At 46.6% G+C, this 14,868-nt stretch overlaps 1 pseudogene; it reads left to right on the top strand.

The window, feature by feature from the left end:
* Positions 1 to 1,932: 1,932 nt before the first annotated feature.
* Positions 1,933 to 2,354, top strand: LOC114200672 (large ribosomal subunit protein eL32 pseudogene; annotated as a pseudogene).
* Positions 2,355 to 14,868: the final 12,514 nt, after the last annotated feature.

Here is a 14,868-nt window from a genome sequence, read left to right as displayed (position 1 = left end):
CCCCTTTTCGGAGACTTCCTTCCGTCCTCCCTCCCTCCCTTCCTTTCATATTTATGGGGCACCTTCTCTATGAGGGGCTGTGCCAGGAGACACGACAACAAAGGGAAAGATCCAGTCCCTGTCCTTGGGGAGCTTCCTTTCTAACAGGGTAGGGAGCACCAGGGATAGGCACATACACACACACACAAAGTAAATATGGGAAATAGGCAGAAATTTGTTCAGATCTACTCTATAAAAGGGACAAACAAGGCACTGGAACAAGAGAAGCTGTTACAAATCAGGTAGACAGGGAAAGCCTCTCTAAGGTGGTGGCACAGAAGAGAAGGCCAGAGGAATGAGGGGCGTCATGCATGCAAAGAGAAAGGCTAAGACTATTCTTTGTGGAAGGAAGACTAGGGGGTAAGGTCCTGAGGTGAGCAAGTGCTGGTGTGTTCCAGAATTCGAACAGAAGGCCAGGATACTTCAAGCACCGTGGGTAAGGAGGAGACATGCTCAAAATGGAGAAGTGTGCAAAGAACAGATCACGCAGAGATGTGGAGTCATGTTGAAAGTTGGGGCTTTTGTCTGAGGGCAGTGGAAAGCCAGTGGGGATCAGAATTAGGAGCTGACATGCAATACTTGACATTTTAAGACGCTTATCAGGTTGTGAATGGAGAACAGACCCTAAGTGGGGCAGGAGGGAAGGCAGGGCATGAGTTAGGAGGTCTCAGAATCGTGCAGAAAGGAAATGATGGTGGCTAGGCTGGAGCCAGGCAGTGCCACAGCTAGAACCAGGCAGACTCTTCCACGAATTAGCCTGCCACTGGACATTCTCCTTCCAAAGGGTCCTAAGTATCCCACATTCAGAAGACAGAATAGAACACCAAGCCCCAAAGTCAAGAGGTGGTCAGAATAAGCCATAAAAGTTTAGATGTCCTATTGCCTATAACTAGCCAGATTTATTAGGTTTCCAAACCCAATTAAGTAAGATCCTTGTCCAACATTGGTTCCCATGGTTTTCTGAAAGGTGTATACATTCTCCTTTACACCATGGCAGCTCTCTCTGTCCTTTACAGCTTTGGCTTGGATATGAGACCAAATGGCTTTGACTGGGTGATCCCACCTACACACAAAATCCAAAGGTGACTTTATATGCCCAAAGGCCCCAAACAGTGGTCCCTGCTGTCCAAGAGAAACACAACTATTTATACTCTTTGGAAGAAAGGAGAAGAAAAGCAATGTATCCGTTCTACATGCGGTAATAATAATAACAACATGACTCGTTGTGTACCTCAAGGCACTTTACTTGTAACTCACTGAATCCTCCAAGAGACCGATGAAGCAGGTACCACTCTTAGTCCTGCTCACTGGTAATGGCACGAAGGCTTAGGGGGCAGTGACGTCTGCTGGTGCAAGTGGCAGAGTCAGGGCTCGGGGCTGGTTGGCCCCGACTGGCTGAACAAACTCCTAACGACCAGGGCTTAGGGCTGCCTGCTCTGGGACGACTCTGTCTTAAAAACTACACTGAAGGAGATCATCTAAAATGTGAGTGGAGCAGGGATATCAGTAGATTTTCTTTTTTGGTTTTATTTTATTTTCTAGTGTTTGGAATACATAGAGCCTGGTACATAGTGGATGCTCAAAAACTATCTGTTTCCTGAAATTGTTGGGTTAATGAGTACGTGTTTACTTAAAAATTATCTTTACATCATTAATATATTTCATTATAGGAAATGTAGGCAATACCAGAAAAAAAATTTACCCATTATTCAGAGATAATCATATTAAAATATTGGTGATATTGATACCTTTCTAGTCCTTTCCCTGTGTTTCTGTCTGTCCATCTCTATCTACCTGTCTATCTATGCATATAGATAGTATGTGTGTATAAAGCAAAAATGGGATCACACAGCTCTCTCTTCCTCGGCGCTGCCTGTGGAGGTGGCAGCCATCTGTTACTGGGCATCATGGCTGCCCTCAGACCTCTGGTGAAGCCCAAGATCATTAAAAAGAGGACCAAGAAGTTCATCCGGCACCAGTCAGACCGCTATGTCAAAATTAAGCGCAACTGGCAGAAACCCAGAGGCATTGACAATAGGGTGCGCAGAAGATTCAAAGGCCAGATCTTGATGCCCAACATTGGTTACGGGAACAACAAGAAAACAAAGTACATGTTGCCCAGTGGCTTCCGGAAGTTCCTAGTCCACAACGTTAAGGAGCTTGAAGTGCTGCTGATGTGCAACAAATCTTACTGTGCAGAGATTGCTCACAATGTCTCCTCCAAGAACTGCAAAGCTATTGTGGAAAGAGCAGCCCAGCTGGCAATCAGAGTCACCAATCCCAACGCCAGGCTGTGCAGCGAAGAAAATGAATAGAGAGCTTGTTGTGCACGTCATATTTGTGTTAATAAAACCATAAAACCTAAAAAAAAAAAAGGGATCATACAGTATTTATGGACGTTTACTTTTTCACTTAGTGATATATCATGGATATTCTCCATTCCATTTTATATTCTTTTAAGAGTTTTTTTTTTTTTTTTGAAAGAGAGAGAGAGCACAAGGAGAGGGAACAGAAGAGGGAAAGGGAGAAGCACACTACCCGCTGAGCAGGGAGCCTGATGGGGGCTCCATCCCAGGACCTGAGCAAAGGCAGACCCTTAACTGACTGAGCCACCCAGGTGCCCCATTTTATATTCTTTTAAAAGAGAATTCTTCACAGTGGCAGTGTGTACCCCTAGAATTTATTTAATGAGCCCTCTCTTACTGGATATTGTTTGTAGTACTAATATCAATAATGCTTTATTGAACTTCCTTCTAAAAAATATTTATGCATATCTGTATTACTATTAAAGAGAAAATGACTATGTATTGAAATACAAAAGGGAGAAAGACACTTATCTAGGGGGCTCTTTTGGGTAGGCCAGCTAGCATATTTCCAGCATCTGTCCTTCAGAATCAAAGCAGAGGAGATGTCATTTACAATACTCTCCACTTTCCCAGTCTTGTCATTACTCACCTCTCAAGTAAGTCTTTGGTGCCACTGTGTCACCATGCAGGTACATTAAGAAAAATCCCAGTTGCGGCTACAATGTGGGCCCTGAAGTCAGGCAGCTGGCTGTCTGTTCCAATCCTACCCTCATCAGCCGCCTGACTCCAGGCAAGTTCATTTTTCTGAGCCTTAGTTTCTTCATGTGTAAATGGCATATACCCCAGAGGATGCAATGAGGTAAATCAGGCAAAGCTCTCTTAAGCATCTGCCCAGCCTAGAATGAATGCTCAGAAAATGATGATTTCTATCAATATAAAAATAGAGAAAGACTTTTCTCACAGGTTCAGTGCTTTGGAAAACTCCTGACCAACCTACAGTGCAGGATCCAAGTAAAATGAACTAAAAAAATAAAAATAAAAATCACTCAACATATACCCTCTGGCTATATTACCCTTTTACTCTTTGTGTGTCTGTGTGTGTAAGACTAAATTAAAAAACAATTAACTTGGGGCGCCTGGATGGCTCAGTCATTAAGCGTCTGCCTTCTGCCTTTGGCTCAGGTCATGATCCCGGGGTCCTGGGATCGAGCCCCGCATCGGGCTCCCCGCTCCTTGGGAAGCCTGCTTCTCCCTCTCCCACTCCCCCTGCTTGTGTTCCCTCTCTCGCTGTCTCTCTCTCTGTCAAATAAATAAATAAAATCTTTAAAAAAAAATTAACTTTCCCCCCCTTCCTTGCCAAGAACCAGGTTTGTTGGATTAGGGATATATTTAAATTCTGTTGTTCACAGCTGCAGTTAGCATTTAGCCAGCTGTGTTTTATAAATGTCTATCCTAAAATAAAAACAAAGCAGGCAAAAAAAAAAAAAAAAAAAAAAAGGCAGGACCGTCTACAGCAATCCTAAACTGCTCTCAGTCTTATATAACAAAACAGAAAATATCTAACCCCTAAAACACAGACCACAGAAAAACCACCCTGACTCGTATACTGTACATTGTTAACCCAGACACACTGTTGGCACGTAGTAGGTGCTCACTGAGCCTTGCTGAATATATTTCTTGAATATATGTTTTCCTTATAGACAGCAAGCTGTTGAGAAATAAATCAGGATATTCATTACATCCAAATACTGTCAGAGGGGCCGAAGAAGATGATAGATGATTGAATGAACAGATGCTTTTTGAGTTTGTAAATTGAGCGTTTGGGAAACTTTATCCTCCTAATTCGTGGCTCTTGAAATATGTTTATGATCCTGGTGGAACTGTCTAGGGCTTTCTCTAAACTGCCATCAGGGAGAACACATAATGATAAAGCACTTCTGATGGGCTGGGCCAAACTTTTCCATTTTTGTCTAACTCCAGGCAATGCTCGACAAAATCTTTGTGTAGGTGTAAGAGTGTATCCTCCATATCAAAATGGCTCTAGAGAGCATGGGTAACACATGTGGTTGTAAGACAACCCCCCGCTGGGCCAAGATATTAATTACAGAGTGAACCCCTAAAGCCAAATAACTATGAGGTACCCCATAATTTCCAAATAACTAACAGGAAGTGGTGGAGCTGTCAGCAACCCCTGCTCTGGGGTACTTCTCTCTTCATAGGCTTTGTGGGTGTTGGTGGACCGCCCTCCGTGCATGAGAGCTCGTGCTGTGGGCGATTCAAAGACAGCATGTGTCCTTTCCTCTCATAACATAAGCTAGTGGAGGAGAGAGACAAGCCATCAGGTCGATGGAATCCTAGAAAGAATGAAATAATGGCTAGGCGAAGCATTCCATGGGTCCTGGAAGAAAGGAAGCGCCCTACTTACTGGAGATATCATGGAAGGCTTTGCAATAGAGGTAGCATTCGATAGAGGCCTTGAAGGATGAGAAGAGTTGTAATTAGCAGCCATCAGAGGGGAAGGGCCTTCCAGGCTAAGGGAAGAGTCTACACCAACCATGAAGGCTTGAGAGTCCCTGGTACGCAACAAGGAGGGGGAGCACCGCAGCCTGATGAGATGGGGAAGGATGTAGGAGAGGGGGTGCTTTTCAGACCACATGCAGGGTCACGGAAATGCTTTGCCACAGGCTTTGGGCCTGTCTAGGAAGTGGGAAGCAATGGAAGGTTTCTGATAATGGAAGCAACGACGCATTCAGATCCTCCTCCGGAAGAAGGACCTCAGTGACAGCGTAAGAAGTGATCAGAACAACAGAGCTTGGAGGCGGGAGACCTATCCTACAGCTCTGTCTGCCACTTTCCACCTGTTGAACCTCTGAAGTTTTGCACAGTACGGACCAGTGCCAGCTTTCGCCTTGAATGCTGTAACCCTGTGCCTTGGGCCTGTGCCCCGTGGCTTCTCTGAGAGAACTGTCACATACTGTGGATCTGAGAACGTGGGGCGCCCCCCAGGGTAGCCGCCTCTGTTCACTTCTCTCCTCAGGTTCCAGGTTGATCTCCCTTGAAGACCCCACCTCTCCCCTCTGCTCCGACTCTCCTGCACCTGCTTCCAACTCTGACCTCTCTGCAGAGCCCTACCTCCACAGCCGGCCCCACCCTCAGCTCCGTAGGGATGGGTGACTCATTTTGGATGTGGCACATGCCCTAGGGAGCCCCCCTCTGCTCTGTAGAGTGGGATGCTTCTGGTTACATCCACTCTGTCAGTGAACAGCCTCTCTATTCCTGTCTCTGTCCTGCACACCCACACCCTGAGTTATCTGATGATTTCTATGTTGAGTTCTGGTCATTTGCCAAATCCTCCTCATTGTCCGCCCCTGGTGGTTTGGACCCATCATCCCCCTTCTACTCTCACGGCTCTAGTTTAGGACCTCCTATTTCCATTCAACAACTATTGATGGAGCACCAGGGACCGTGTTGAAGATGCGACAATGCAGAGGAAGAACATGGCCCCTGCCCTTGACCAGCGTGCACTCCAGTGAAGATGATGAGCAGTAAAGAAAGGACTTGAAGACTGATTAATTTTTCGGGGATGGAAACACAGAGCACTGTGCCCCTTGGCCTTGGCTCTGCCTCTGCCCTGCCCTCTCCCACCACCAAAATTTTCCCACAATATGTTACCAGAAGCATCTTCCAAATTCCCTTCTCAAAAATTTCCACTGGCTCCCCAGTGCTCGCAGATAAAAGTCGAAACTCTTCAGAATGGCATTGAGGTCCTCTATGACCCGACTCCGAATGAGTGTGAGGTGACCCTAGTCACCTGCACATCCCCCTGCCCAGCAGCACCCATCCCTCTGCGGGGAGACCACCTCTACGCCTGGGCCCCTAGCGAAGCCGTCCCCTGATCCCGCGTCCACATGCGCAAAGCCTCTCTGTCCTTGTGGCTGAGCAACCACAGCTTCTGCCACGTCCCCCTGGACCCCGTCTTCCACAGGCTCTCACGCTTCCATCCTACTGCTTACCACGGTCTGTCTCATGCACGATTTCACTTCTCACCCTCCATCAAGCACAGGGAGTTGGTCTTATTCATTCTGAATAATCCTAACAGCAAAAATCATAGCTAGAACTATGAGATGCTTTCCCTGTGCCGGGAGCCCTGTACTTCACTCGTGTTACCTCGTTGCATCCTTAAAGCAAGCACGTGGGGTGGGCAACATCCCTGGTCTCCTCGTGCAGGTAAGCTGACTTTCTGGGTTTAAATCCAGGAATCCTGACTGCAGAGCCCATGCCTTTGACCACGATCCCACCTTTATTCCTTTACTGTGTTTTGTTAGGTCCCTTACACTTACTAAGGGTGGCTCGATTAAGTGCATGGGGACAGTGACTGCCAGAGCAGTGAAGCTCAAGGTCATGCTGTAAATCATAGTGTCTGAGAGATGGCAAATGCAAAATGGTTAGTGGCCATGTCTTCTCTTCGGCATATTAACTAGGAAATAGAGGAGATTTTCAGAGGAAAGCTTTTTTGACTGATGGAGGGCAAAGGACTAGATAGCAGCTAGTTGCATCCCTGCTTGGTTTAATCTGGTTTGATTTGGGTGGTAACACACCCCTCTCACACAGCCCTGCTGCACTGGGTGTCCAGAGCAGAGCACTTTCCTCTGACGCAGTCACCGGATCTCTGCCTGAGCCTGTGAGATGTTTAACAAGGGCAACAGCCTCTCCCCAACTCACTGGACTGGACCTGTCTGTTTCCTTAAGGGGAGAGGTGTGGAGCCCAGGTCCCCCCGCTGAGGGCCTGCCCTGCTCTGCTCCAGGCAGACCTGCCTTTGTGAATAAGAGCAGGCAGGCAGGACCTCCGTGGCATCCTAGCCCATGGGAGCGGGGCCAGAGGGGAGAGCAGGATGGAAGGGTGGGAAAGGGGGAAAGCTGGTTGCCCAGAGGGCTGTACACAGACAGCCACCAGTGGGCCAGCCAGCATGCTTCCTTCATCCTTTGTGGGCGTGAACAGGGAGCGTCGCCCTGGAGAGCCTGGACCAATGTGGCCCCAGGTCCCAAAACCTGACCACACGAGGCACTCAGTCTTCAGATCCCCCCAAGAGAAGACCTCTGTAGTGTGGACAATTGGGGAGTGGGAGAAAGCCCACTCCTTTCTTTCCATTGCCTCTCCCCATTAGCCGGGGAAGAACTACAAGGTGGATGGCCTTTCTTTGCTTTATTTCTTCCCCTGGCTAGAGTTTGGCTCATCTTGCTGTAGTCTAGACAACTTTATAATGCCACTTTGTCTTCCACAGCCTGGCTTAAATGCCACATTTGGGGGGGGGGGGTTGGGAAACATGTCTGAGGGTATACAGATGGACAGATAAATAGGTAAATGTTGGGAGTCTTGTCTAACACACTGGGCTTTCCAGTCTCTGATTCAAGGGTGCCCCAGTACTGCTGCATTGTGTGAAACCCTATACCCCAACCCGGCCAGCACACTGCACTATGTCCTTAAGATTTTTAAGTGAGCTGAAACAAGTTCCGAGAGGCTAGGCTTTTTTTTGGCATGCTCCTTAGACCATGAGAGTCATTCTGTTGTGTTGCAAACCCAGTGAAAAGTCCTAATTCCACAGCTTCCCCAAGGGGCATCTGGAGGGTCCAAGATGCTGCTCCGGATCCAACTCTGTGATAACCAGACCTTGAGGGGAAACCAGTGTTGTCAGAGAACTTTCATCAAATGCCATGCTGGAGTGGCTCGTGCAACAGTGCAATTCTGTTGGCAAAAGTGTACATAAAAATCTGGGTTTTCCTGATCCTGGGATCGATGCAAGGAGGCAGGTCAGCTCTTAATGGCGGAACAAGGTAGGTAGATTGTGGTGGGGGAGCGGGGTGGTGGTGGGGTCTCACCTCAAAAGAGAAAGGCTTGCCAGAGAGCCAACCTGGAGAAAAGTCATTAGTTCTAGCTTGGGTCCTCATGAAGTGAGGAGAAATATCAGGGATAAAGAAAGATGCTGGTAGAGCCTATCTGCCCAGGAGCCTCTGCAGCCTCCCCAGAGGAAAGCCTGTTTATACCACTTGGAGAGTGCAAGGCTCTCAAGACTGTGGAGAACTTCGGATGGGAAACACCAGGGAGATCTGAAGATACGGGGAGGCTCTGGTGTGTGAGCTATTTATGTGGTACACAGATCCTGACTGATTTTGATAAGCCAGACTCATTAGGTAGAGGTAAAAGGGTTTGAAAAAAACATGCATTTACATGTAGGCTACTGCATATTGAGGGAATTCCAGCAAGGACAGAGGCAGACCGCTGGGTGAAGTGACCAACGGTGCAAGAGGAGACAGGAGGATGATGGGACAGAGAGGAGGCTCGTTGAGGGGAGCTCTTGGGTCACTAATTACTTGGGAAAACCTGGGGTTTGTGGTGGTCTTTTCCAAGGGAGATGAGCCAGCCCTCTTCCCAAGGCAAACAGTTCCTAAAGTAATGTGTCCAAAGGGGCCAAAGTCCTGAGGAGGGGAGTGCTGGGGAGATGGAAAGCTGGCTCAAGAAGGAGGACGGCAGCTGGGGGAGAGCATGCAAGGTGAGGCCGCAGTCCTAGATACACACCAGCGCAGAACAGGAGTGCCAGTTTGGGTTCTGAGATCCCTTCCTGCTGAGAGTCCCAGTTGGATGTTTTGCAGCGGGACTCCCCAGGTAGTTCAGGAATAATAATAGTAACACTTTTTAGAAAATGTAATCTGGTTATATAAGGTCATGCTATTATTTAATTATTAGTCTCATCATCATCATTCTTCAATGTGTATGCAATGCAGCACTGTGCTAAGCCCTTTACAGAACTCTACACCATTTTATCCCCACAAAACCCTAGGAGGGTAGGTAATATTGTTGTCCCCCTTATAGAGGAGAGGGAGAACGGAGGTTCAGAGAGGTGATGGTGCCTAGCCCCAGTCTCAGGGTGAGCAGCAGCCAAGTCAAGACTTGCCCTCAGTGGGGCTGACTCCAGGGGCCAGGCTCCTGTCCCCAGGGAAAAGGTTCAACCCACCTAGAGTCAAGAAGGAAACCTGTAGACATTGACGGAGCCATGAATCTAGCACAGGTAGAATAACCAAAAACACCCCAACTGCCTCTTACTAGATGTCTACCTACTTCCATATTTTATTAAACTTAAGACACCATAAATTGAAAGGTACACCATCATTTTACATACCACCATGAAAAAATGCTGTACTTCCTGATTCTAGAGATGTGAAAATACCCAAAGGAAACTGCCCCCAAGGCTTGGGAAGTGTTTTAAGGGCCATACTGTGCTAGGAGCTGTGCCCCTACTATCCCATTTCATCCCAACCACAGCCCTTGCTTATCACTCCTGCTTTTACAGGTGAGGACACAGGCCTCAGTGCAGCGAGGCCTGAGCACGTGGTCAGTGACACAGAACCGGGGAGCCACAGAGCCTCGGCGGCTTCCTGGGCTAAAATGCCTGCCCTTAACCAGGAGGCAAGACTACCTCTGAAGGAGATGGGCCATCTTTGTCATCTGTTCTTTCTGGTGGGTGGACAGCTGGGCAAACCAAAAACACGATGGAGGTGCCTGGCCTCAAGAAAAAAGAAAACCTCGCCTTGTTCCTCTTCACAGGGTCATCTGTGCCTGGGCTCACTCCAACTCCCGAGCTCCCCTGAGCTCTGGGACGGTGTCCTCTAGTTGCAAAGTCGGCCAACCCCTTTAGGAAGATCCTCCAAGATCTACTCATTCATTTACAGCTCATAAGCTTCCTCCGTCTTGGGTCTTTCTCTGACCCATCTTTCCCTTTCCCCCAAACTCTAGTGAGTAATTTGCGTTAGATTCTGTACCATCATCCTTGACCCTGAACCTTATTCTGCCCACATCTTCCTTGTCTCCTCCCATTTCTCCAAGTATCTGAGGTCTCTGACCCTGCCCTGCCTTGTGCAAGAGCCATGGTCATGTCTTAATCAGTTCTTAGCCCTGTTTCACATCTCCTTCCCATTATAGGTGTTCTAGAAACCCCGCATATTAAAATGAAAACATGGGGCAAAAGAGAGGTGGAATGAGGAGGCTGTAGGTGTGAGAGAAGTCAACTAGACAAGTTTTCTTACTTTCATTTTCAACTCCAAGACCTCCATCACCCACCATGGGCTATGTATCTACAAGCCGGCCTCTTTGGTTTCCCAACTGTGTCGTCATCGTATATCTTGTTGCCCTCTCTCTTGACCTCTTGGCTGTCCTTCCCATAATTTTCCATTGTGAAGAAGGCAGTTATACCGTAATGATATCTTCCCCATCTCTTTAAAACACCCTTGTTCCCTCCCCTCCCAGCCACTGAGTCACTCTTTCCCTTCCTATCTCTTCTTGAAGACTTCCCAACAGTGGACATAGAGGATGGTTCTTGGCACTTTCCCCTTTCCCGATATTACTCCCCACCTCAACAAAAACTTAAAATCACAACTTGGAATTGCCTCCTTGGAACCAGCAAAATCATTGGCAAACACCCATTTTCTTTTTTTCTGGATTGACCTTCTACTCACTCATCCTCTATCCTCCAGAATCTTTTTCTTTGCATGACTATCTCCACTCAGCCCAACTTCCCACAGAGCCCCAGTAAGGGGAACTTTAACAGAATTTCCGCTTTCAATATTTGCAAATCTTTAGTGAATGTTAGATATTATTTGCTTTCAGTGTTTCATCCAAGTGCTAAACCTTCTCGGTAAAGGTTTCCTCTGCTGTAAGTTCCCCCAGCGCAGAGACACGTCTGCCTCATTCATTCACGCCACACACCATGAGGCCGCAGTAAATACATGCTGAATGAATGACGACTAGCAGTCATCGCTGGCCTTCTGTGTCCATTTGGTATGTGAGCTCCATGAAGGCATCCGTTCATTCAACAACTATTTACTGAGACCCTACCATGTGCCAGGCCCTATGTTAAGCATGGTGGATGTAACAATGAACAAAACACAAGTCCCTGCTTTCTTGGAGCTTACCTTCTAATGGAAAATAACTGTTTAAAGATCATTAAATAGGTGTCCAGCTACCTAATATCAGACTCTAATAAGTGTGTTGGGAGAAAGTCCTGAAATGACTGGAAGTTGAACTCATATTTGTCCTAGGATACCTAAGGAACTGGGAAAGAGGGATTCAGTTGGCAAATGAGATGAGCACATCTTTTCACAGCTTTCTTGAGATAACATTTACATACCACACAATTCACTCACTTAAAAGTGTCCAACGCAACGGCTTTTACTATATTCACAGAGTTGTGCAACTTTTGCCACTATATCCCTTCAGGACATTTTCATCACATTAAAAATAACCCACACCTATTAAGCAGTCACTCCCTATTCTACCCTCCCCCAGCCCCTGGCAGCCACTAAACTACCTTCTGCTTCTATGAATTTGCCTACTCTGAACATTTCATACAACTGAATCATACAAAATAGAGTATTTTGTGACCACCTTTTTTCACATTGTGTAACAATTTCAAGGTCCGTCCGTGTTGTAGCATGTTATCAGTACTTCATTCCTTTTTATAGCTTAGTGATATTCCACTGTGTGGCTACACCATGTTTTATTTACCTATTCATCATTTGATGGGCATTTGGGTTGTTTCCACTTTTTGGCTATTTTGAATAACGCTGCTATGAACATTCATGTACATGTTTTTGTATGAACGTGTTTTCATTTCTCTTGGGTATATCCCTAGCAGTGGGATTGTAGGCTCATATGGTAACTCTCTGGATTAACCATTTGAGGAACTGCCAAACTGTTTTCCAAAGTGGCTATACTGATTTTACATTTCCATCAGCAATGTACGAGGGCTCCAATTCCCCATATCCTTGCCAACACTTGTTAGTGTATACATCTTTTGATGATAGCTATCCTAGTGGATGTGAAATAGTATCTAACTGTGGTTTTGATCTGCATTTCCCTCATGGCTAATGATGCTGAGTATCTTTTCACATGATGAGAACAGAGTTGACACTTGAACAACATGGGGGGGCTGACCTCCCAGGCAGTCGAAAATCCATGTATAACTTTTGATTCCCCAAAAACTTAACTACTAATAGCATACTTTTGGCTAGAAGCATAAATGATAACATAAACTGTCAACACATATTTTATATATTATATACTGTATAATCACAATTAACTAAACTAGAGAAAAGAAAATGTCATTAAGAAAATCATAAAAAACGAATGATGTAATGTATGGTGATTAACATAAAAAAAAGAAAATCATAAGGAAGAGAAATATATGTGGAAAAATCCACATATAAGTGGACCCACGCAGTTCAACCCCATGTTGTTCAAGGTGTTCTACTGTATTCATATCACATCTGTGAGGCAGGTACTGACTTGGGTCTCAGCACAATGACTGTATGTCAGGTGCTTAATGACCATTGCTCAATGAACACAGGTAAGAATGAAGCAAAGAAAAGTGTCTTGAAAGACATGGGCTCCTTCAGCTGTGGTAGGACTGGAAGAGGCATGGGTGCAAAAGGAGACTATCTGGCAAATACAAAGCCATGTGTTTTGATCCCTCCCACCCCATCCTGCTGCCTTTAAACCATGCTCCATTTGGAGCCTCCTTTCCCAGAGGCTGGGTCAGGGGGCCTATCACATAGAGCCAAAGAAGGAAAATAGAACACAGAATACAGAGGATTAGGCAGCTCCACTGCCAAGATTTGTGGAGAGAAGACTTGCAGAACTGCTTGAGCTCCCATTTAATACAGCAAGTCTAGGCGTATGGACAGACTGGTGCTTCCACCACGGTGTAGGGGGATGCTCGTCTGCCACGGGAGCATCCGAAGATGGAGGTGGAATAAAAAGGTGTGTGTGTGTGTGTGTGTGTGTGTGTGTGTGTGTGTGTGTGCATGGAGGGGGTGGAGGTGGTTTGGCCATGGAAACATCCAGATGATCTGCGGGCAGCATGGCTGGCCTGAGACACGGGGAGGCCCAGAGGGTTGAGAGTGTGGATGGCTGTGATCCAGTGCAAGTGGGCGTAATTCGTACTCTGGATCTCCTGCTCTCCCTCCATGATGCAGATGCTGAGATGACAGCCAGAGGTCACTGGGGCGGGGGGGTGAGTCTGCTGTGGGGCTAAGAGGAGACCTCTTGGGCGGGGAGGTGAGGAGCCCATGGCCAGCAGGAGCTGGTCAGCCAACAAGCCACCCTGACTGCACCAAGAGAGACCAGGACCTCAACGTGAGCCTGAGGGGGCAGTGACAGGGCAGGTGAAGCACTCTACGCTGAGACCCTGGGCCTCAGAGGCCTGTGAATGAGGGTCTCGGCTCTTCTGGTGACAGATGAGTGACCCTCACTCCCTTTATCTCGAGATGATACTTCCGAAAGGAGCAGGTGCACTGCCGGAGACGGGGGATCTCAGGGGCAGAGTATTACTTAACAGGACTGTTTAAATTCTTATACTGGACAAGACTGAGCTGTTTTCAGCCACCCAATAGCCGAGGTCTTGTGAGAAAGCCCAGATTACAGACAAACAAAGAGAAATTACAGTCATACTGTGTGGGGTACCTTGTGACCCTGCCACCTGGGTCTGTTTGTGGCTGATCGTGGGGCCTTGAACTAGCCCAGCACAGGGCAGTGGGAGCAGGAATATGGTCAGAATCTGATGGAAGCTGGATGTGTGGTGTTGTGTCTGTGACCACTTCCACGCCTGCTCTGGAGTCAGGGAGCGCAGAAACAAGAGAATTTCTCCTCTTCCACCAGAAAAATAGCTCAAAGTGCATGCCTTTTGTCGTCTTTGGCTAGGATTCTTCTAGAAGCTTTAGGAGGCATTTGGATGGGCCAGGCTGAAGAATCCTTAGTCCTGTAAGAGCGGCACCTCCAGTTTTTGAGTCCTTACTTGGTTTCATGTGCTCTGCTCTTACACGTGTCACTGAATCCTCCCAGCCACCCTCCGAAAGTATGTACTGTTGTCAGTTATATTTTACAGATAAAGAAACTGAGGGCTTGGTAAAGTTCCCCAGGACCTACAGACCTACCACTGTGGGTAGTGGCTGGACCAGTATTTGAACACAGTGATTTAGCTGCAGGGGCTGGACACTTAAGCACTGTGTATACTATCTCGTGTTTTTCTGCCTTAAAAAAATTCCCTTAGAATTAAAGCAAGATCCAGTTAAGAGCTGTTTATTGAGAAAAAAGCTTCTAAATGTTAGTTTTTTATTTGTAAGAAAAAAATGCTTGCCTGGAATAGAGTCAATAATATTATAGTAACTTTATATGGTGACAGATGGTAATTACACTTATTATGGTGAGCATTTTGCAATGCATATAATTGTTGAATTACTACATTGCATGCCTAAAACTATATAATATTGTATGTCAATTCTACTTTAATAAAAAAATACTTGCCCATTTCACAATAATAAGGATGATTACACAGAAAAGTGACGTGTAACTAAAGTGGTAGAGAACCTGAGTGAGAATTCTTTTCAGTCACTTTTCTCGCAGCTCAAGCCAATTCCAGCAAACTCCAAGCCTCAGCTTTGTTGGTTATAAAATTATCCCCAAAAGACAATATAG

The sequence above is a fragment of the Eumetopias jubatus genome, unplaced genomic scaffold (genome assembly GCF_037043125.1).
Source record: "Eumetopias jubatus isolate StellerSeaLion01/CBP00866 unplaced genomic scaffold, mEumJub1_p1.0 scaffold_5, whole genome shotgun sequence".
Taxonomy (NCBI): Eukaryota; Metazoa; Chordata; class Mammalia; order Carnivora; family Otariidae; genus Eumetopias; species Eumetopias jubatus.
This window is presented reverse-complemented; position numbering and strand designations above follow the sequence as displayed.